The 24,230-nt window shown below is 43.4% G+C and overlaps 1 protein-coding gene across 6 annotated transcripts in view; it reads right to left on the bottom strand.

Moving 5' to 3' along the window:
- Positions 1-23,812, bottom strand: part of LOC136863890 (uncharacterized) — a 446,082-nt gene extending 422,270 nt beyond the window's left edge. For all 6 annotated transcript variants that reach the window (XM_067140290.2, XM_067140287.2, XM_067140285.2 and 3 more), the window contains exon 1: positions 23,658-23,812. The gene's annotated coding sequence lies outside the window, so the exon portion shown is untranslated. The remainder of the gene's footprint in view (positions 1-23,657) is intronic.
- Between the last annotated feature and the right edge of the window lie 418 nt (positions 23,813-24,230).

Below are 24,230 nucleotides of genomic sequence, written 5' to 3' on the forward strand. Positions count from 1 at the left end.
TACCACTGATGTCAACACGCATCTCGCTCTCCTAAGCACGAGTTACCACTGATGTCAACATGCATCTCGCTCTCCTAAGCACGAGTTACCACTGATGTCAACATGTCTCCCACAGTCCTAAGCACGAGTTAACTCGACTGTAATTTCAAGCAATGCGCTCTTCTCCAATGACGCTGTAATCACACGCTCTGTTCAGACGACGTCTCACCGTATTTTGACGATAATTATGTGGCTCGGGGTTTCCATTCACAGCTGTATTCTGTGATGTGTAAAGAAAGCTTGAAGGAAGATTATATTTTTATAAATGATGAGATTGACTGAAGGTAAGTTGCAGCGAAACATGCTGTAGATATTTATAAAGAGCAATGAGGAAGCTATTCAGTGGCTATGTGAATACAAGGGATTTTTAGCCTATTTCGAACCTCGTCGAAACGTCTAGAAAAATGTGACATGCATATGAATGGAAGGAACTTGGTGTTAAAATAACTAGCAAGTACTGGTTCGAGTGGAAGAAAAAAGGGAAGGTGCCACCCTGAATGGAGCCTTGAGAAATATTTTCTTGAGAGTTGAATTTAAACTGTCAACTTCGGGAAAATTCTGGTATTTTGTCTGTTACGTTAGGTGCACAATTTTCGGGAAGAGAACCTTAGGCCCTTTTCCATTCTTTACCATGAACGGCACAGCGTCCGTGACTGTCAATCAGACTTTTTCCCACTTAACTTCACTATTCCATAGCAATTCAAAGTCACTGTAAAAATGATCTGCTAATGCAGAATGGTTGGCAGCACTTCACAATGTAGTTAAAATACATAATTTGGACTATAAAGAAAGAGTCCCAATAACAACATTGGCAAACGACATCATCTCCCACAAACATCTTGCTGTGACCTACACTGCTGACTGCTTCCAGTGCAGTTTGATAACGGTTTCCCCAGCGTTACTTCTTATGGAATCGCACGTGTCGTATACCGGTCCTTCAACAAAGTTTATGAAGTGTTCATTCTTCGCTTTATTGAAAGGAATCATCTCGCAGAGGTCTTTTAGATGATGCCATTCTGTTGAGCTCTTTTTGAATTTAGCATTGTCGCTTAATAGCACTTACAAGGAAACATCGGCAATGGTTAAATCGCCGATCGCGATGAAACTTGGAAAACACATTGAGGTACACGTAAAAACGATGTCGGCATCAATTTTGGGTGCCAACATTCATTAGGGCGTTAACTATGGGGCCTAAAAGTTGCGAGATTTCAAATTCCGCGCGATCAGCGATGAATGCCTGCTGGCCAATGCTAAGCTGGCACACTGCGTATCTGGAGACACGCCTCTGCACCTCCTCCCCTCCCCGCTCCAATTGGTTCGCAGCCGCACGTTCCCCTTCACCCTGCGCTAGCCGGCCGCTTAGCTGTCGAAGAGAACCGGTGCTACACTTTGCGTACCTTATCAGCCTTCACCATATCCCGCCCATGTAATGTCCACGTTGTATTAGTCAGTTTACGTTCTCTGAAATGTTTATGAAAACGCATGCACCGGGCGAGTTGGCCGGGCGGTTAGAGGCGCGCGGCTGTTAGCTTGCATCCGGGGGATAGTGGGTTCGAATCCCACTGTCGGCAGCCCTGAAGATGGTTTTCCGTGGTTTCCCAGTTTTACACCAGGCAAATGCTTGATAAGCTCTTAGTAGTTGTAATCGTTCAACGAGTAAGTTAACGTTTCTATACTATCTTATATCTGCATAGGGTAACAAAGATTTGCTAATACGTGTAGACAGTTCATGTGTAAAAAACGGAAAAACTTGTTTCGATGCGATATGTGCTTCTGCAGTGTTATCAGTAGATAAAATCTTAACACGGTTTGATTGAAAAGAATCGGTCAAATCATCTTCATTTTCTTCTACTACCACAACTTGCTTCTCTTCTTGAGATGTTCATACAGCTACAGATCATGTTGTCCACTTAGAAAATAAAGTGGAATTAAAAATCTCCGATGGAAAAGAAACGTTGTGTTCTTTTTCTTCCTTATGCATCTCGTCTTTATCTGGTTGTGTGAGGTTAGTACTAGAAGTTGTAGTAAGCTGTGACGATGTCATATCGTTTCCATTACGCTTCTTTATATCGAGCTTTCGACATTTAATCAATGATTCTATGCGTTCTACTGGTAAATTACTTAAACAAATGTGTTTAGAATTTACATGTCGAGCAAGAGCAAGATTATCATGTCTGTTGAATATAGCAGTAAATTGTTTGCATGCATATATTCCGAAGTAATTCTTTACAGCTTTATTTCCTGGAAGATTGTCAAGTCATGAAAGACTCACACTACAAAGTTCACATATAAACATAATAGATGTTTAACCGGTACACTGCAACCGGGAAATAACAACTGTCTATCTATCTGTAAAACTGCGCCTAATATCGAGGAGGAGGAAGCTATTATATTTAACCCATGTTGTAAGTGTCATAATTCAGTCCTACTATGTAGCAGTTTATAAGGCTAATTGTTCTATTCGTAGAAGTAAATCATTCGAGGTTACATCAAAACAAAACCCCTGTCGTGTCGCGTAAGTAGTCGTACCTCTTACAGCTCATATTATCAGCATAATGGTAGTGATTATTGAATTAAGAGGAAGTACACCTCTATTCCTCTCCCTTGTAAACAACGATTGAATCCTATGATTTTTTATTGTGCTAGAACAGGGTTTGAATCCATAATTTTTTTCCTTAACACAATATGATATAGGACAAAGGTATCCCGTGCTAAGTAGTAAAATCATTTTATCTGCACAGTAGTACGATTTTTTATTCTGTTACGGTAACTAAACGGAATTTTTTTATCTGTTGCATGTGTTCGAATCCCGCAAAATCCATCTCCTTAGGACAAAGGTATCCCCTGCTAAGTAGCAACTAAAATAATTTTATCAACAGTGATTAAGAAGAAGTATATCGGGCAGAGATATACAACATTTGCAATTCTATGTGCGCGCGCTGATTGCATAGAAGTGCGTTTGTATTAACAGAGAGATTAATCTTGTAATGTTTTGCGTTATAAATTTTTCTATTCTGGACACTAATAGCCAACATGTTTTGTCTTGTTGTACAATCAATTTTAATGTGTGCTAACTGTAACTTGTCTCGGCGAATAGAGACGTACAGCGCAGTAGCATTAAAAGTTTTTCTGTTTAATAGTCAACATGATTTTTCTTGTCGGATAAAGACATACAGCATTAGCTTATTCTACAGTCAGTTCTAGTGTGTGCTAATTGTAACAGGATTGAACTTGTTTCGTCTTGTCAAATTGAGACATACACCACAGTAGCGTTAAAAGTTTTTCTGTTTAATATTCAATATGTTTTTTCTTGTCGGATAAAGACGTACAGCATGCCAATCCTATTTGTTTGCAATTACATCCTCTAAGTAGATTAAATATGTTTTGTCCTGTCGGATACAGCTTATCCGAATTTTTTTGCGTGCTAATTGTAATCGAAAACAATATTACCTTCTCCTTACTGCATCGTTCTCCTACCGCTCCTTCCTCAATCGAAAAACGTATGCAACGAGAACAACGCTATACAACGTAGGTATATCTGCACTAATTTTTGATCATTTCAGGAAGGCATCTGTCCGTAGCAGGACGAGTTGAGCTAACCTCAATAACTGTAAGGAGGAGTAGGCGCCCTTTTGCCAGGAAGATGATCACGTTTGCACTTTTGCTAGGAGGAGGTGCCCTTTTGCACGTAGGAAGTGCCCTTTTGTCAGGAGGAGGAGGAGCCCTTTGCCCTTTTACCACATAGATCAAGAGGAGGAGCCCGTTTGCAAGGAAGAGCATTTTTGCTATACTGTCGGGGAGGAACTATGTCGTTAGGAGGAGGAGGAGGAGGAGGAGGAGGATGAGAAGGGCAAGGAGGAAGCTGTTGCATTTTCAAATTCCATCGACAAAGTAGTTAAGATAATAGCAGTAAGGTTTGAGTGTGAGAGTGTTCAGAAGTGCAGCGTGTTATAAAATGGTAGTATGTCGAGAAGGGCAGCTTGCTTTAAAACTATCATCTCTAAGATAGTAGTATGTCGAGAAGGGGAGCTTGCCTGTAGATAGGCCCCCTACCTATGTCCTCAAATTCCGCGGCGTAGCTCCCGTGAATATAAATTTAACATCCGCCCCACTACGTGCATAAGGTAGTACCAGTGAGCTTTTGCCCAGTCAGCATAGCAGCACTGAGGTAAGCTACGTTTACTTGTTTAAAATCCGTGCCCACGTTGTAAAAGATGGCGGCTGTTATCTTGAGAGATGTCAAAAAATCACGCGGTTTCTAAATAACTGCCACCACGTGCATAAGGAAGCAACAGTAAGGATTAGCTCCGTCAGGATAGCAGCACTAAGGTTGGATATGTTCACATGCTTGAAATTCCACGCCCACGTAGTTAAGATATGGCAGCTCTCCCTGCGCAAGCGCTCCTAGGCTGTCTCATGAGGGCTTATGCATAGCCGCCATCTTACATAAGCGCCCTTACGCCGTCTTTGAATAGCCGCCATCTTGCGCAAGCGCCCTTAGGCCGTCTTTGAATAGCCGGCAGCTACGCATGCGCCCCTGGGTCGTCTTATGAGGGCTCTTGTATAGCCGCTATCTAGCGCAAGTGCCCTTAGGCCGTCTTAGAACCGCTGCTATCTGCGCAAGCGACCTTAGGCCGTCTTATAAGAGCAGCCGCCATCTTACACAAGCGCCCTTAGGCCGTCTCATAAGAACCTATGTATAGCCGCCATCTTGCGCAAGCGCCCTTAGGCCGTCGTATAAGAGCCTATGTATAGCCGCCATCTTGCGCAAGCGCCCTTAGGCCGTCGTATAAGAGCCTGTGTATAGCCGCCATCTTGCTCAAGCGCCCTTAGGTCGTCGTATAAGAGCCTATGTATAGCCGCCATCTTGCTCAAGCGCCCTTAGGCCGTCGTATAAGAGCCTGTGTATAGCCGCCATCTTGCTCAAGCGCCCTTAGGCCGTCTTATAAGAGCAGCCGCCATCTTACACAAGCGCCCTTAGGCCGTCTCATAAGAACCTATGTATAGCCGCCATCTTGCTCAAGCGCCCTTAGGCCGTCGTATAAGAGCCTATGTATAGCCGCCATCTTACACAAGCGCCCTTAGGCCGTCGTATAAGAGCCTGTGTATATCCGCCATCTTACACAAGCGCCCTTAGGCCGTCTCATAAGAACCTATGTATAGCCGCCATCTTGCTCAAGCGCCCTTAGGCCGTCGTATAAGAGCCTATGTATAGCCGCCATCTTGCTTAAGCGCCCTTAGGCCGTCGTATAAGAGCCTATGTATAGCCGCCATCTTGCTCAAGCGCCCTTAGGCCGTCGTATAAGAGCCTGTGTATAGCCGCCATCTTGCTCAAGCGCCCTTAGGCCGTCACATAAGAGCCTATGTATAGCCGCCATCTTACGCAAGCGCCCTTAGGCCGTCGCATAAGAACCCTATGTATAGCCGCCATCTTGCGCAAGCGCCCTTAGGCCGTCTTTGTATAGCCGCCATCTTGCGCAAGCGCCCCTAGGCCGTCTCATGAGAGCTTGTCTACAGAGGCCATCTTGCGCAAGCGCCTCTGGTCGCCTCATACAAGCCTACAGCCGCCATCTTGCACAAGCGCCCTTAGGCCGTCGCATAAGAACCCTATGTATAGCTGCCATCTTGCGCAAGCGCCCTTAGGCCGTCTTTGTATAGCCGCCATCTTGCGGAAGCGCCCCTAGGCCGTCTCATGAGAGCTTGTCTACAGAGGCCATCTTGCGCAAGCGCCTCTGGTCGCCTCATACAAGCCTATAGCCGCCATCTTGCACAAGCGCCCCTAAACAGTATCATAAGAGCCTGCGTATAGCCGCCATCTTGCGCAAGCGTCCATAAACAGTATCATAAGAGCCTGTGTATAACCGCCATCTTGCGCAAGCGTCCCTAAACAGTATCATAAGAGCCTGTGTATAGCCGCCATCTTGCGCAAGCGTCCCTAAACAGTATCATAAGAGCCTGTGTATAGCCGCCATCTTGCGCAAGCGTCCCTAAACAGTATCATAAGAGCCTGTGTATAGCCGCCATCTTACGCAAGCGCCCTTAGGCCGTCTTTGTATAGCCGCCATCTTGCGCAAGCGTCCCTAAACAGTATCATAAGAGCCTGTGTATAACCGCCATCTTGCGTAATCGCCCCTAGGCCGTCTCATAAGAGCCTATGTATAGCCGCCATCTTGTGCGATTCACGTCGGGAAGGGCACCTGGCCGTAAAACTAAGGTTACGTCTCTCCAAGATAGCGACTGTCCACGTCGGGAAAAGCATCACTCCGTAAAACTCAGGTTAGACGCCTTCAGGATAGCGGATGTGAGGTTAGGCTTGCTCTCTAGTCGTCGGGAAGGGCAACTAGCCGTTAAAGTAAGGATGGCGACTGTGGTGTTAGGCTTGCTCTCTTATGCAAATCTGCATTGTACGTCTACTATACTAGTGATCAATGACCTTGATGCAGAACCTGTATAGTTACTCTACTAGACCTCGCGTGCTGACTCCAGTGATTTACAATCTCCACTGCTCCACTATTAATGACATCAGTGGACGAATAAGTTTGGGTGGTGTTTTTAAAAGTGGAAAAGATCACAATGTGAAGGTAAAGTTGGAATTCAAGAGGACAATTTGGGCAAATATCTTTTTAAAGGAAGGGGAGTTAGGAATTGGCATAACTTACCAAGGGAGATGGTAAATAAATTTCCAATTTCTTTGCAATCATTTAAGAAAAGGCTAAAAAACAATAGATAGGGAATCTGCCACCTGGGCGACTGCCCTAAATGCAGATCAGTAGTGATTGATTGATTGATTGATTGATTGATTGATTGATTGATCTTCAGTGCTGCCGACAGTGGGGTTCGAATCCACTATCTCAGTTGAGCCAACTCCCTCGGTACTACAGAGAGGGAGGTCACGCTGCTTAATACTGACGACGCTACCGGTGTCCAATTCACACACGCTGTACCATATGCCATACCAAGTACGGTTCTAAGTGTCTCTGGCGCAAGAGATCTCTCCCAAACCCATATGGTATTTTTTAAGAGGGAGTAAACAGAGTGGTAGGGCTATTTTTCCCTCATTCACCAACCCGTACAACACTCTTAGAAACGTACCGAAATGTTTCAAAGGCTCAAAAATAAATCCATTTGAAAAAATAGTAAAATACACTGGCGGAAAATGAAATTACAACACCAAAACGACACTAAGCAACTGTATAGGTAACATTAAATTGATTAAAGTTTCCAGGCCACAGGTTCTAGTACGCGCAAGAAGACATGTGACACGGTGGTACATTAATAACCACTGTAGTACCAAGATTTTGAATGCAATCGTGTGAACATGCACGCATTGTGTCGTACAAATGCCGTATGTCATTTTGTGGGATGGAGTTCCGCGTCCATGGCAATTGGTCGGTCAAATCAGCAAGGGCAATTGCTGGTATTGGATTACGCTGGATTTGTCTTCCCATAATGTCCCATACGTGCTCAATGGGCGAAAAGTCTGGCGATCTCTCAGGCCAAGGCAACACTCTACAGACCACGTTGGGTGACAGCAGTGGGAAGAGGACGTGCGTTACTCTGTTCGAAAAAAAAAACCTTGAATACTGCGAATGAATGGCAAATCTGCGATTGCTTGTCTAACGTACAAATCCGTTGTCAAGGTTTTTGGAATAACGGTGAGAGTGTTCCTGAAGAAAATCACTCCCTAGACCACAACTCCTGGTGTAGGTCTAGTGTGTCGACAGCCTAGCTCCAAGCGCTCACCTGGCCGCCTCCTTACCGCCATTTGTCTGTAACGGCTCTCATTTCAGAACACTCCGCCCTCCAATGTGTTCTATCTTCACGCCACTGAAGTAGTAGATGACAGTGATTCGGAGTTACTGGCATGAACGCTACAGGACGTCTGGCTCGGGGTTTTCTTTCAAGTTGTCTGTTTGTTCCAGTTCGCTGTGTCACATGCAGTACGATCTATCACAGCCATACTCCGCAGTGGCACGTGTTGACTGGACCCCGGTCTTCTTGGGACAGTGCCTTCCCGTGACCATTGTTGCCAACACCGATGCACTTTTGATACACCTCTGCCAAGTCTTACGGCAATATCGCGGAAAGAACATCCACTTTCTCGTAGCTCTCAGTAACCTGCTGATACTGCCTTCTTCGTCTCGTCTCACATCTACCTTACAAAGTCAACACTGGACGAAGACTAGTGTGCAGCGCTTATTTCGTCCTCTTTTAGATATGCAAACAAACTCCCGAATTTGTTTATCTAGTAGGCCTAGAATTCCTCCTTGGTGTTGGGTATTAATTTTCCGCCAGTTTATTTAAAAAGTGACCAAAGTTCACAGCAGACATTTAAGAAAACAACAACACGCCAAAATTTCCAATTAAAAAGGAAACAGTCTCTAAAATACGGTTTTTTCCAGCGACGAGTCCAAACAACGTACAGCATGCTCAAGGAAACCTGTTTCTGTGTTACATTGTGTCAGTTCTGTTCTTTGTTTTGAAAACTTTCTTGACTGTTTTTTGTTTACGGAGCCTAACACCTAGGCCATCGGCCTAAGAGAGACAGTTCCTGCTATATATACTAATGTTCGTAAAAACGAAAACACCTTGAAAGACTAGAGATAGAAAGTTCATATCCATAGGACATGTGCATTAGTATGCTCTAAAGAAATTGTTACCATTTGACCCATGTCGGTCCTCAGGTTCAGGGTCCACATCGATATCTCGGCGCACCACCATCGAATGGTAAAATGTGTCTGCGGCTCTCGTTATCGCTATAAACTGAAATAATGAATCAGTGTGACTTGAGCAGACATGCAGATTACCTCGCAGACGTATGCGAGACCCGTACCGTCAAATGAGTGAGTTTGAAAGACGGCGCATTACTGCCATGAGAGAACGTGGTGCATCCATCCGGAAAATTGCTGCTCGTGTGGGAAGACGTGTGTCAGCAGTGCAACGGGTGTGTGCAAAATGGTTCACAGAAGGCCATAGAACACGACGAGATGGGTCTGGTTGCATCAATCAGACTCTCCCCCGAGAAGGTAGCCACCTCATCCGAATGGTAATGCATGACAGATCTGCGTCGTCCTCGGCTCTGGCGCAACAGTGGAACAGTGTAACGCATCGTACATTATCAGGAGTGACAGTCTGTCGCCTTTTATTACGGTCTGGGTTACCGGAGCGTCATCCACTTCTCCGCCTACCTTTAACTAATGTGCATAAACATGCTAGACTGCAATGGTGTATGGAACGATGTCGCTGGGAACAGGAATGGCAGCAGATAGTGTTTTCGGACGGATCCAGGTTCTGTTTGTTTGAAAGTGATGGCCGCATTTCGGTTCGCCCCAAACAGGGGGAGAAGCATCACATTGAATTCGCATAAGTCATACAGACCCAACTGAAGGCCTTATGGTGTGGGGTGCTATTGGGTAAAACCACAAATCACAGTTGGTGCGTGACCACTCTGACCTACATGAATGACATCCTGCGACCCGTAACCGTATCCTTTCTGCACGACACCCCCAGACGCTATATTTCAGCAGGGCAATGCGCGACTACGTGCCTTCTTGTTGTTGCAGGATGTCAGACTGTTGTTCTGGCCCGCCCGATCACCGGACTTGTCGCCAATCGAAAATGTGTGGGATATGGTGAAACGACGGGTGTGGCACTGTGACCCAATGCAACCACCAAACGTGAATTGTGGAACCAGGTGAATGCAGTATGAATGGCTATATATCACGACGCCATTCGCGCCTTATACGCGTCGATGCCATCATGCATGGAACAAGTTATCAATGCCCATGGAGTACCAAGTGCCTACTAGGCAACAGGACACATGCTGGCGACTGAAATGCTAATCGTTTCTGCAGAACATACTAATGAACATGTCCTATGAATATGAACTTCCTATCTCTAGTCTTTCAAGGTATTCTGTTTTTTATGAACATGAGTATACGAACAAGTGCAGTGAATACATCACTGGACATGCCGATACGAGGTACTCAGAACCCACTAGGACACTCAAAACATCTATGTTGTAGGCCTTCTCATTTATTTTCTTCCGATTCTGTGATTTAAGGACATCTTGTAAAATAATTTCTAGCGTAGACTGTTAGTTCCTTATGTCCGACTTGCCGATTTTCATTAAAATCTGTTTACCCATTTTTTTCTGGCTCGGCGCTGATATGGACTTAGCAACAAAAATCCAAATTCATGAATATCTCTCATCATAGCCGGTAAGACATAAATGATCGGAAGTTTAATGCTATATAACTTAAGTTATGCAGTAGATTTATTTATCAACAGATTATCTTCCCAATTGAAGATGATTCAATAAAACATAATATACAACAAATACACTTTAAATAAATAAAATTTCCTGCAATAATAACCAAGTTCAAACTAAATCTAGAGACCTTTACAACACCTTAAATAAATAAAATATATAAATATCGATAGGACCACTAATAACAACTATTTGAGAATTAAATTTAAGGCCATCCCCTAAACTACCATTTCACTCCGAGTGAATAAAATTATTTACGGCCTAGATTGTAGCGACTTATCCTCTGACTTTACATACTGGTTTCCATGAAATTCTCTTCAGCTGCTTTTTCGTGATGCGTGTACACACAGAAATTACGGAAACTTAAAGAGTGCATTTCCTTGTTACTGTGGACACGACCGATACAGAAATACAATTCCTTTAAGTTCTGGACAATGTAAAGACAAAACTTATTTAATATATAGTCTATAGATCTGCTGGGGGTCAGGATTTCTCCAACATATCATCGCAGCGGTTTTCGCAGGTGCGACGTCGAAATCTAATCGCCTGGGTTTGATTAGCTAACGACATTGATCAAACCCAGACAAACTTTCTGCTCATATGAAGTTCTCCCAAAATAGTACAAGTGTGGCGTCACTCCAAGTTAACGGCGAATTTCTCACCCTAGGGCAGGGAGGAGTCCATGTTGAAGGATCGGAGATCCCTATACTGCGGTAGCTCCCACTCTGTGACACCTAGTCACGTGGTAAGAACTGGCATTCAAATCAAAATGCAACACACGGTAGCTAACGTCATATTATTATTATTATTATTATTATTATTATTATTATTATTATTATGAATACTACAGTTCAACTCAACACATTGCACAGTAACGTTCATGAAAATTTTCAATTGTGGACGAGAATTTGTGAAGAGCAAAACTCATTTAGAATAAATGCAAGACTTATTCATGTAGCGGGTAACCGACGGCGCACTATCTAAAAGACTACCGTCCTGAGCATTGTTTGTAACCTTTAACACGCCCAATTTCGTAGCGAACTGCATGGATAGTATACAATTTCCTGCCAGTGACCCCAGGCAATGATAAAGATCTCTCCGTGGCCATCAGCAAGAAACAGTGCCACTTATGTCACATGTAACCTCAAGGTCATGCTTAACGGGACTCGCAGTAATGGGTGATAGCTAGGCGACTTACACCCAGAACGATAGGACTGAGTTAGGACAAGTGTGTTCCCATATCATACTGTACACCCAGCACATTAACTCCTTCGCACGTTTACACTTGCCTTTCTCCCTTGTAAGCCTCAGGTAAAACAGCAAGAGCAGATAACATGAGTTCTGTGTACTAGTGAAGCATCTAGGAACACGCATAAAGACGTCACCTAGGCCTATGTTATTCATTGCTGTACTTCAACTAGTTAACAATAATCCAACAGACAATGCTGTAAATTTCTGAGCCAAATCAACGGTTCCATAGGATAATGACTGCATGTTGAATAGGTAGATATACATTTAAAGGCGAGGATCGCAATATATTACCCAGAACATTTGCGCCGCAGTAATAAAAATAACAATTTCAACAGTTTGCAGAGACCGGGAGAGCAGCTGGAGTTGGGACATGCCCGCCAGTGCACCCGACAAGGAAAGCAGGGTGTCTCACGACCACAATGACCTACAGTTACTCCCGCCGTTTACCGTGTCCCGGGATTTTGACCATGTGTGGTTAAATCTTCTGACTCGCGCTTGGGTGTTCGGGTGTGTGCCGCCCTGCCAATAGCGTCAGGAAGGGCATTCGACCGTAAAATAGTGCCAAGTCCACACGATGGTCTATATAAGCTATATAAACTGAGTGTTGATGTCGGTAAATTAGAGCCTGGATTTGTGTTTTCGATAGAGCTCTCTCTTCGGAGTGGAAAACACACCGCACTGCACCACAAGCCAGTAATCGTAGTAAATTATTGCAAGTTCCAATTCCTTAAGACTTCGAATGGTGGGTTTCAACAATGGATTTGCTGTACTCCAGTATTAGAGTTAATTTAGAAAACTGTTTGTTCAGAAATTTCGAAAATCACCATCATGAGCCATTGAATGGGGGAAAACTGAGTAATTCGCTAAAAGGAAAACTATTACGAAAGGATATATGAAGTAGGGTCTCGGAACGTTTACGTGCGGCGTTGATCAAAATAATCTTACGTAATATTTGCTTCTAACTTACCTCGTATTCGCTGATGGTAACGCGAGAAAGCAGCGTATTTTATATTTGTTTCATCATTGTAAATGTTCACCAATTCTGAGGCGGTAACGATCCCGCCATTTCCACGCCGTGTTCCATAGCCGATGAAAGAAGTTACAGTCGTCCAAAAACATTATCCGGACCCTTCTGCGAGTCGGGACCCAATCACAACATTCTTCAGGCTAGGGATCGGCTGCGAACGGAGTCGCGAAGAGTCGAGTCTGCTACCTCTACAACAGACACTCTCGACTCCATTGTCGACTCCACGGATGCACTGACGCCATCTAACAACTATTGTCGGAACTGCTTGGAATTATAGTTCCACGTTCCTCCCTTGGTAACTTGTGATACGATGAATACAAGAGGATTATTAGTCAGCAAACATAAAATATTGTTTCGGGATATTCTCATCGTTGGTGATAATGTTATAGGTCTATTTTGGCGATGATGACAATGATGATGATGATGATGACGGTAATAGTAGTGGTAACATTAATCTGACAGTATACTTTTACGTAATCGCCAATATTAACTTCAATGAGTCCCGCCCCACGGTGTAGGGGGAACATCGATTCCAGCTACTTGTGTACTGTATGGCAACAGCTACGAACGGCAATACCTGTATATCAGCAGCAGATCAACAGCGGGCACCATCCGACGAAAATTTACCAGCTGCGGGTAAAACATTCATGGCGTCCGTAAGTACTACACCACCACCACCACCACCACCACCACCACGGGGACAACAAACCGTGATGGACGAGGAAACAATAAAACAAGCAAGGAGTCTTGAATCCAACGATTCTCCGAGTCCCACTCATCGTAAGAAGATCGCCATTGCTCCTGAGGATGACAGGTCCCGTGCATCGACTGGCAATACCTATACAACACTGTCAGCCAATCCCGAAGCATCTCCAAGCGGTATATCACTTCTAAACATCAAAGAGAGTGATATTATAGCACCTTTCCATTTACCACCTGGGAACCAGTCTCCGGAATTCATGCCATCAAATATTAGAAGCTATGCAGAGGCAGCAAACAATCCTGCACTTCCCTACCAAGTACGACAGCGCAGTGGCACAGCAAAAAACACCGGTCTACCTTCCCCATTCTACATATTGAAGTTGAGGCATCTGAACCCGGACATCAACCATCCGAAAGCAATCTACCATATTATCACCAAGTTTCTGCCCAACACCATATAATCTAGAAATTCAATGGAGCAAAGACGGCTGCAATATCAAAACTTCTAGACCATTCTACACAGCACTTTTGGAAAGCATGCTGCAGCACAGAACCTGGCTCAACAACCACGGCGAAACTAACCACCTTCGCGTCCAGCCCCCACCTTGTCAGTGGTGGCATACGGGGTCGATCGCAGTTACACTGAGGACGTGGTTGCTGCCCAACTCCAGCAGCAGGGACATCAAATCTTCCGGGTCATTCGTATCCGGAATGCCAACGGACCGACCTCGCTGATGCGTATCCTGTCCTGGGATATTGCAACATTAGACCAGCTACTGAGGGATGGTGTGCTGATCTACGTGAAGCAACATCGTGTGGAGGCCTCCCGCTCATCGCCACCACAGCGCAGGCGCTGAGATCGCTGTCAATCCTATGATCATCCTACTACTGCACAGTGCTTTCTCGATCAGGTATGTGCGATTTGTAGTGGTCAACACGCCTCACATGCTTGTATGAATAAGGGATCACCCAAATGCAGCACCTGCGGCGAAACTCATCCAACATTTTCAGTTAAATGCAAGAGTAAACCTCAACCTTCCCCCACTCAACCAGAAACTGTGCTGCCTATCACTCCCATTGACCTTTCTACCCCGCCTTCCTCTTCCACTCTTCCCCCTCCGTCCACTGAGAACATTCATCACTATGGTGCTCCAGAATGTTCTCCCTTTCCAACGCCCTAATATTGTGTATCAGGTCCAGTTAACGGCGCGATTGATCTTCCAGACTCACTTGGAAGCAACGTTCTCTGGGACAAGAATGCACTGTGCCTTTTTTCCCCTTGATCCTAGTCCACTATTGTAGTAAATGAAAATGTATTACGGTAATGTATGTTCTTTGAGGGCCAAGCGCTCGCTGCTGGATCTGCAGAGAGATCAACACAAACCGGATATCATAATTTTTAATGAAACACTTTTAACAAGGAAACAAAGTCCAAAATTTAAAAACCATACTTTCTACCGCTCCGATCGCCCCACCAGAGGCCGCGGAGGGCTAGCTATTAGCATTCATCAATACACTCCCTCACAACAACATTATCATCCTCTAAATGAATATCCATCTGAAAACTTAATTACAGAAGTCACGATTGGAAATCAAATAATAGCTCTAGGAACAATTTATATACCTCCAGGTTCTTCCCCACCAACCGAATTTGTGGAATACATAGATCGTAAATACAGTACGTACATTATTATCGCAGATTCTTAACATTACGTCATATACGCAGCAACAACAAACCATCTACGACCAACTATTACATGATATCCGGGGTGTTGACTTACCCTTCCCCTCCCCCACCCGCCCTATATCACAAACGACCCCTGACATTCTAATCCTAACCCCTAACCTAGCAACGAACTGTGACACCACTATGCTTCCTTCAATCGGCAGTGACCATGTTCCTGCCCTATTAACCGGCACAAATGTCCTAACCAAACCATACCGACATACCCGACGTCCTCCACCAGTCAGACAGTATAATCGAACCGATTGCGTAGCATACAGGCAAACAATAACAGATATAATACGCAATACTGACCCACATACATCACCGCATGGATTGCATGACGTAATTAAGACATTAGAATTCGCACTAATTACTGCCGACAGACTCCATATTCCTCGCCACACCTCCCATCCCTCCAAACCTCCTCTCCCACCTAAAGCACTCCAGCTATTAAAATATTCCTAGGACCTTTACAAGGCATAACTCCGCACCCGTGACCCAAATACCCTCCGCGAACATAGAACTACCCTTAGACATGCTCGTTCATTCATCAAGGCTATGAAAAGAAAAGCCTGGGCAAATACTTGCACTGAATTATCCAACACGACTGATACTCGCAAATATTGGACCAAATTAAAACAACTGACACACATAAAGAAATCCTACCCCCATTATCCAATAATACATAACAAATCCGCACCCAGTGATCCGAAAGTAAAGGCCGACATTTTCGCAGATCATTATAGAGTAATTTTCTCGCCGTCTTCCGACCCCCATTTCTACCATCCTGACCACGCTGTTATAACCGAATATGCGGATATCACTCAACCTCCTCTTCGACCTAGCTTTGAAACTCCTTCCGCCCTTGATTCCCAACATCCCCTAAATGCTCCTATTACAGTACAGGAAATAAAAGACATACTCAGGACCAAAAAGAACACTGCCCCTGGTCTAGATCAGATTACTTACCGACACATCAAAGAAGCTCCACATCCCTTCCTACAACTCCTAAGTGCAGTATATACTATCATTCTCCATAATGGATTCTTTCCTGCCCATGGGGACATGCTACTATACTGTTATTTTTAAAAACTAAAAAACTACCATCCCTCCCAAATTCATATCGTCCTATCAGCCTTCTAACAGTGTATTCAAATATCTTAGAAACCATCCTCGCACGCCGTATACATTCCTATCTCAACTCCCTCCATCTCATACCACAATCGCAAGCCGGTTTCCGTCCTCAGCACTCCACACATGACCACCTCTTTCATATCTCTGCATCCCTCACAAAATATTTTCCTCCCAAAAACCGTGCAGCCCCTATCAGTCTAGACGTTGAGAAATCCTTGGACAAGGTATGGATCGACGGACTGATATTTAAACTTCGACACCTCCCGCTACCTATGACGATCATCCGTTTCCTCGCCAACTTTTTTAAATCCCACACAGCCCAAATCAATATCCATAATACATTATCCTACACCTTTCCTATTAAATCAGGAGTTCTACAAGGTAGTCCATTGTCACCGCTTTTGTATATCTTGTTTTGTATCGATATGCCCCAAACTCTTCCCCCACTCAGATTTTATCAATTTGCTGATGACATAGCAATACTGGCTCTAGGAACTAATAAACGATCCCTGTAATCCCGATTACAAACCTACTTAAATGAGCTCGAACAATGGCTGAATCTTTGGCACATCAAAATCAATGTAAGAAAAACACAATTTATAATTTTCCGTAGATGCCGTCCTACTAACCAAATTTACCTATCCTTACATGATCAACCCCTTACCGAAACCACCACTCTTACCTACCTAGGCATTACTTTTCAAAATAATTTAAAATGAAATATATATTTGGACCAGATTTACAAAAAGGCATCCCGCAAGTTTCACCTCCTCCGCTGGTTGTTAGGTCAAACCTGGGGATTAAAAGCAACACAGATTATTAATACGTAGAAAGCTTTTGTTCGACCTGTTATTACGTACGCCTCCTTATTCTGGATTTCTGCCTCCCTTCTCCGATACCTCGACATATTAAAACTAGACCGTCACGCCATCCGACTGGCTTATCGCCTCAGACCAGAAACTAGACTCGAACTAGTAAATAACCTTTATACATTCTCAACAATCCTTTCCCATCTACATTCTATTCGTCTTCGCTATTTACAGAATGCTGTCTCCCGCAGCTCATCTGAACCTTTAGAAGCAATTAGCCTTTCTCCTCTCGCCACCGCCATCCTTACAAACCAACCAACACCTCTTATCAAACACCTCTCCCCACCATCGACCTCGATGATGATGATGATGCTTGGTGTTTTAAGGGGCCTAACATTGAAGGTCATCGGCCCCACCATCGACCTCAGCCCACAGCTAAAGCTAAACGCACATAAAGTTATGGACCACTTCAGATCGCACAATTCTGACTGAGGTTCTTATTCCGGTTATTTTTCCATTGCCACCTTACACATTTAGTGGAATTAATGGCGATACCACCGCCATCTCTGATTACATTTGTGTTCAGCGTATGTGTGACCTCTCAGAACTTATGACGAATGGCATTTTCACTTGGACAAGAATTGGTTAATAATATTATGTCATTGCTTGTACATTTAAATTCCGATCTTGTTTATAATTTCATTCCATATTCTCTCTCTTCAAGAAAACAATGTTTACTGTTCTTATGTTAAGTTTGTAGTGCTTCGTGCTTCAAGAAACAGACTTTCATTTCTGCTGATGTGTTCTACAAAAGAAGACTTTTTTTTAAACTTTAGTAAAACGTGTGCTATTAGCACACACTCATATACAACATTTGTACATGTAATCGGCCAAAGAGTCCCTTTGTTGGACTGGTGGCCCGCTCCCCTCACGGGGAGAATGAAACAACTATCTGAATGTAGAGGGTAACGCGTTCTCCTGTCACCCGGCGGCCCCGGGTTCAATTCCCGCCCAGGTCAGGGATTTTTAATTGTAAATTATAATAACCCCTGGCCTGGGGACATGATGTCGACAGAGATCGACGCCACGAATCATTTAATTTCTTTAAAATTCAATGACATTAAATAGAAAAAAAAGCGAGTGCTTAGAGTATGATTGTACAACCAATCATTGTGCGTCATAACAGCCGCGTCCGCAGTTTGTAGAGTCCGGGTCTAGGAACACACGTCACCTCGTAATCTATTGGCCTTCGAGCTGGGCAGACGTCACTTCGTAGGCCAAGGCCTACGAGGGCTGGTGTGTATAATAATAATAGTAGTAATAATAATAATAATAATAATAATAATAATAATAATAATAATAATAATAATAATAATAATGCAACAAGACCTAACGTGGTCCTTGATGGCCAGAGCGAATTATAATGAAAACCAACAACCTGTTTTCCAGTCAGTGACCGGGTCAGGAATGGAATGAATGAAGCCCCCATCTTGCAGCGAGGATAGGAATTGTGCCGGCTGCCTCTGGGGCAATGATGAATGACTGACAGATGAGAGTGTTGCTGGAATGAAGGATGACAGGGAAAACCGGAGTACCTGTCCCTCCTCCGCTTTGTCTAGCACAAATCTCACATGGAGTGACCGGGATTTGAACCACGGAATCCAGCGGTGAGAGACCGACGCGCTGCCGTCTGAGCCATGGAGGATTTTAATGGTTTAATCTATGTTCGAATGATATTAGTGGATTCACCAATATTAGATTTGTTTTCATCGTTCATGTGCAAATCGTAATGATTTACCATCGATATCTGTTTATCAATTTCCTGATCACGACAAATAAAGATGTGAAATTAAATGCCCGTGGTCTGCTATGCCGATACATTCTCACGACACGTTGGATTTTATTTCAACTACACCATTACGCTTATCGTCTTCGTTAACGATACCATAGTTCATTCTACAACACTCTTGAAAAACCCAATGGGCAAATGTGCAGTAACTTGAAGTCGTGAGTCCGGTGTTCGGAGTCGCTCTCCATTCCAGGTTTCAATCGCGTCCATCGGTTTATTTATAGTGATTATTGCCCTTTCAATGGTCCTACATTAATATTGAAGTATGGTGCAGATACTCTCCGCCTATCACCTTGGTTTTCAGATAATTTTATTGGCACAAGAATTTCCACTAAGTTACCAATTAGTTTCACTGAGCGATTAGTTTGATATACAACCCTGTTAAGTGGCTACATGGAGTGAAGTTCCATATTGTGAGTCCTTTTCTAACCTAATCAGTCGCAATTTAAGGGTCCTTAAATGCGAGCGACATATGTCAGAAAACGTGCGAGCTTGTAGAGTCTCGCGTCAAATAGCAGGAAGAGGACAGCCAACTTAATAATAATAATAATAATAATAATAATAATAATAATAATAATAATAATAATAATAATAATAATAACATCATCTTCATCGAAGTGCGATCGACAATCAGGAAAATTCCCCAAATATCAGTTCAGTCGAGTGTAGTGATGAGAATTCGTAGAGACTAGAAGCACGACTAACACGAACTCGACAGGCCGAGGGGAAGAACTCCCTGGGGCTCCCATTTTTAATAACAAAGCAAAACAAATTACAAATGTGAAAAATATTAGTTTCTGTAATAGAGCTAATTGGTATATTTGAAAATGTGAATATTAGGATAAATAAAAAATAATAATCATAGGCCTAATAATACCGTGGAGGATAAGGCTTGGACTAGGAAGTATTTATGGAATGCTTCTGTAGATAGATTTGTACGGACGTCGAGTCATAAGTCACGACAACTAATTTTTTTTCTCGCCAACAGGATACAACACGGAAAATCTAAGATATTCATTTGGAAACGTACGGTATGTAGTTGCGTATGATGCCACTAGATGGTGTATGTAATCAACAGTATGGGTCTAAGCATGCCCCCAAGTTCAGTGTGTGAGTGAGAGCGTCACGAAATGGAAGTCAACAAGCAGGGGCAACGATCGTATATTAAAATAGCAGTTCTCCGCGGCAGAAATGCACGCCATGCCATGCAGAGCTGCGGGAAGCATTAGGTGTGTGACTATCATCTAATCATCAAAGTCAAGAAGCCATTACGTGGACAACGGTTTGCTAACAAAGAGGACATCGTAACAGCATTCCGGAGAGAGGTGTCACACGTTAGCGATACACATGCAGCGAATGGTATTCAGCGCCTGCCCCACCGCTGGCAACCACAGTGGAAACCTTGGGTGATTATTTCGAAGGTCTGTAATCAGTGGAGACCTGTCCTTTGTACACGCACGAACATTAATGGTGTCCCGACATAAACAATCAACACTGCCCCACTCCAGTACTGAAAAGGAGGGGAGAGAGTAAAGGGATAGTGTTGAAGGCCACTTCAGTACTGAAAAGGAAGGGAAGGGAGTGAACAGGTAGCGCTGAATACAGTGTGTGTATTCCGGCGTTATACTGTAGCATTGTAATAAGATGGCTCCTATCCTAAAACAGGTGCATCGATGCCGTATTATTGGCATGTGAGAGGCTCACATGGTCCCCCAATCAATAGCACAAGCAATACCATGCAGTCTTAAGACAGTTTGGAGATGGATAGAAATATGGCAAGAACGAGGTGAAGGATTGGTAGACCCGATACAACGCAGCTACAAAATATTCCTAACTAGTATAAAATACTTTTCGGCTAAAACACTTCCTTTATCTCTTAATACTGTAATTAACAGAGTAGGCTACTTTTTAATTTTTTATGTTAAAATGCTATTTGTTCGGGGCGTCGGCCTATAGAGTTCTTTTGCCCCTACTTGCACAATATATGAACCTGCATGTGATTGGAATTGCGGCAGTGTTGAGTGTTGAACGTGAGAAACGTTAAGGACGACACAAACACGCAGTCCCCAGGCCAGGGATATAATCATTTACAATTAAAACCCCCCTGACCCGGCCGGGAATCGAACCCGGGGCGGCCGGACGCGTTGCCCCGTACATCGCGGGGCCGGACGAGTAGGTAACCTAATGCTGTACCTCAATACATCCGCCACTGTGCCCATTTCGATCACAACGAAGTCTTGTAGCGGGCTGTCTGCAAGCAATCCATGCGTTAAGCGAGAAGGTGAGTCACTGTGCCTTCAACACTACCCCTTCACTCTCGCCCCTTTTTTTCAGTGCTGGAGTGGGGCAGTGTTGATTGTTTATGACGGGACACCATTAATGTGCACGTCTGTACCTAGTCTTGTGTATTTGCTGACTATACCATAATAAAACAATGTTTACCTGAAGTCAGAATTTGTCTTCAGGCACTATGCATAGGTACATGCCCTATATTTCCAAATGCTTATCTTAGATTTTCCGTGTTATCTCCTCTTCGCGAGAAAAAACGTAGTTGCCATGACTTATGACTCGACCCTCGAATATTATATATTAAAGGAATAAAGAATTCGAAGAAATTAACATCTACCCTTTGAAGTTGAAGTAACTATCCCATGAAGAACGACTCCAGGAGGCAGCCTCCGTCACCGTGAGCAGCGGAATTGGGGTCGAAAGATTCTGGAGAACTCAAATCAAAATGTAAGAAGTAATCAGGACCTTCTAATAACTTACCGTTAAAATTCAAATCGAAACAGAAGAATTTTCTTGGCAGATGAAATGAAAATAACCCTTTGAAAGTTGAAAATAAACGTTTAACTAAAATTTTAGATTAACAGAACATCTCCATTATAACACTACAGGAAACTAGGTTCACAGAATCTGAAAACTACCGCATATTCAAAGGGTATCCGGGTCACAACTCACATCCACCGTGAACTATCACAACTAATTTCTTTGCACCTTCAGAAAATACCCTGCGCGAACGAAAATGTATACTCTAATTGACATGCTCCTATAACCATAGCAAGGAACACAAAACATTAGACTACCTGAAGGAAACATCGAACTACTTTCAGGAAAATATGCTTCTTAAAGTAGGCGGAGAATATCCTACTCACACAAGAGCAAATAGAAATGGAGAAAGACCGACTAATTTGTGTAGAGCATTTAATTTATAATAATATTATTTGTTTTACGTCCCACTAACTAATTTCTAAGTTCTTCGGAGACGCCGAGGTGCCGGAATTTAGTCCCTCAGGAGTTCTCTTAAATGCCAACAAATCTACAGACACGAGGCTGACGTATTTGGGCACCTTCAAATACTCAGGATTGAACATGCCAAGATGTGGTCAGCCACTCAGCCCGGCGATAAGTTATTCCAATCCTTCCAACTTTATATTATGATCTTCCATAATTCGTCTACTAATGACATTTCAGGGCCGATGACCTTCGATGTTAGGCCCCTTAAAACAACAAGCATCATCAATGACATTTCAGACCAGCTCGTCTCCTTACTCGCAAGTCTGCCTTGCCCAGTTTGTCGGAAATCACCCACAGAACAACTCTTCCAGTTCCTGTATCAAGTAATCCTGGTGTGGGTTCCTTACTACAAGCTGTGATTCGGAAGCTTCTCCCCTCAGCACCGGTGATGTGGTTCAAACTTCCCCACTTCGAGTCCGGTTCACTTCACTCGGAAGGTCGACTCAGACTTTCGGATCATGACAAAATGACTAAGAAACTATGAGTACGGTAGAATAAAAAATATGAATAATATATCTCATACAAATGTAATGTTACGAAGTTCAATGTAAACAAAGTCTGAGGCAGTTCTTGACTTATAAAATGTCCATCTATAAACCGAGATTGCACAGTATAATGGGCGAAAGATCTACTAAACGGTACGTAAATGATCAGTATTAGTAGATTACCAGTGACAATAGAAAAGGAACTAGTCCCATACACCTACATTACATTGCTATATGAGTAGGAAGACATGATCAACTGTGTAGATATTTCATCAACGCGATGAAATGGCTCATTTTAATTTAATTATGTGTGTAGTTATCTGACACTGTTCAGTTCACAACATTATGATTAAGGTAGTATTTCTATTCAATGACATGATACAAAATCGTTCAAGTACTGTGTGTGTTGTTTTATAATATTAATGCAGTTTATAACGAGTCAATTTTCCACCAGAGCACGAACCTTTAAGTAAGGAGCCAGAGATATTTTGAACCTTAGTTGAAATCCTGCTTGAAACATACGACATCCAGCTGGCTGGGGAGACAAGAAGTCTAACTTGGTCAGGGATACGCCCTAAAAGAAAAGGACTATACTGCCTGTACGGCTTGATTCAGACTTCGCCATAGTCGGATAGTTTTAACTTCAAGTTTTACACTTTACTGTGAACAAAGCGTAGTCTAAACTCGCGTCAGATTTCCTGTATGTCACAATATCACACGTGGAACAATGACCATTTTAAGCTTTAATATTGACCAGCAAAAGTGAGACGTTCGACGGGAACGTTTGAGAAATAGCCGACAAGATACTGTATCTAGACTGCCAGGGAAAATGTTCAAATAACGTAACTCCCGGAAGGTGTAAGTAGTATAAGCGATATCTATCTACGGAAGAAGAGTAAAAGATATATGAGCTGTAACTTAGCAGAGAACGATCTTAAACAATTACGAAATATATTTGCTTCAAGCCAGCTGTCAACCACTGCTTCACACTAACATCGTAATGCTTGAACTCTCTGAGAAAAGGGAAGGGTTTAGGTAACTAGAACCCACACAATATTGAATACTTACGTCCGTAACAATCCGACGTTTTTCTTGCTTCACCTTTCTACGGTGCTGTAAATAAAATCACACACACGAATCGCTGCACATAAGAGCAACTACATATAAATCACGTGTACGAACACGGTCAGCCCGAGACCTAGCACTTGCACCGTTCCGCAGCTACTGCCGATACAGACTGCAGCTTCAGACGTGGCTAGAGCGCGCTGGTGTTGCGGGGAGGGGAGCATCCGGCAGAACCTTGTACCGTTAAGGGACTGTAAAGAAATCAAGGTGTTGTGTTCCTGATCAACAGAATCCCAGTCCTAATGGTCTACATTTCTTTTCTTTATCTTAGGCTTTCAATGTGATCAATTAACATATCGTTGCTGACAATTGCACTGTTAATATGAAACACTTTATACCAGAATTAAGATTTTGACGACACGAATAGAATTTCACGCTCTACAAACCCGTTTTATTAACTCGTGCGCTATACGAATAGCCTGTATCAACGTAATAGAGTTTTAATCTTTTTTAATGGAAGTTTAAAATGCTTGTACCGGGCAAGTTGGCCGTGCGGTCAGGGGCGCGCAGCTGTGA

The sequence above is a fragment of the Anabrus simplex genome, chromosome 2 (assembly GCF_040414725.1).
Source record: "Anabrus simplex isolate iqAnaSimp1 chromosome 2, ASM4041472v1, whole genome shotgun sequence".
Lineage (NCBI taxonomy): Eukaryota > Metazoa > Arthropoda > Insecta > Orthoptera > Tettigoniidae > Anabrus > Anabrus simplex.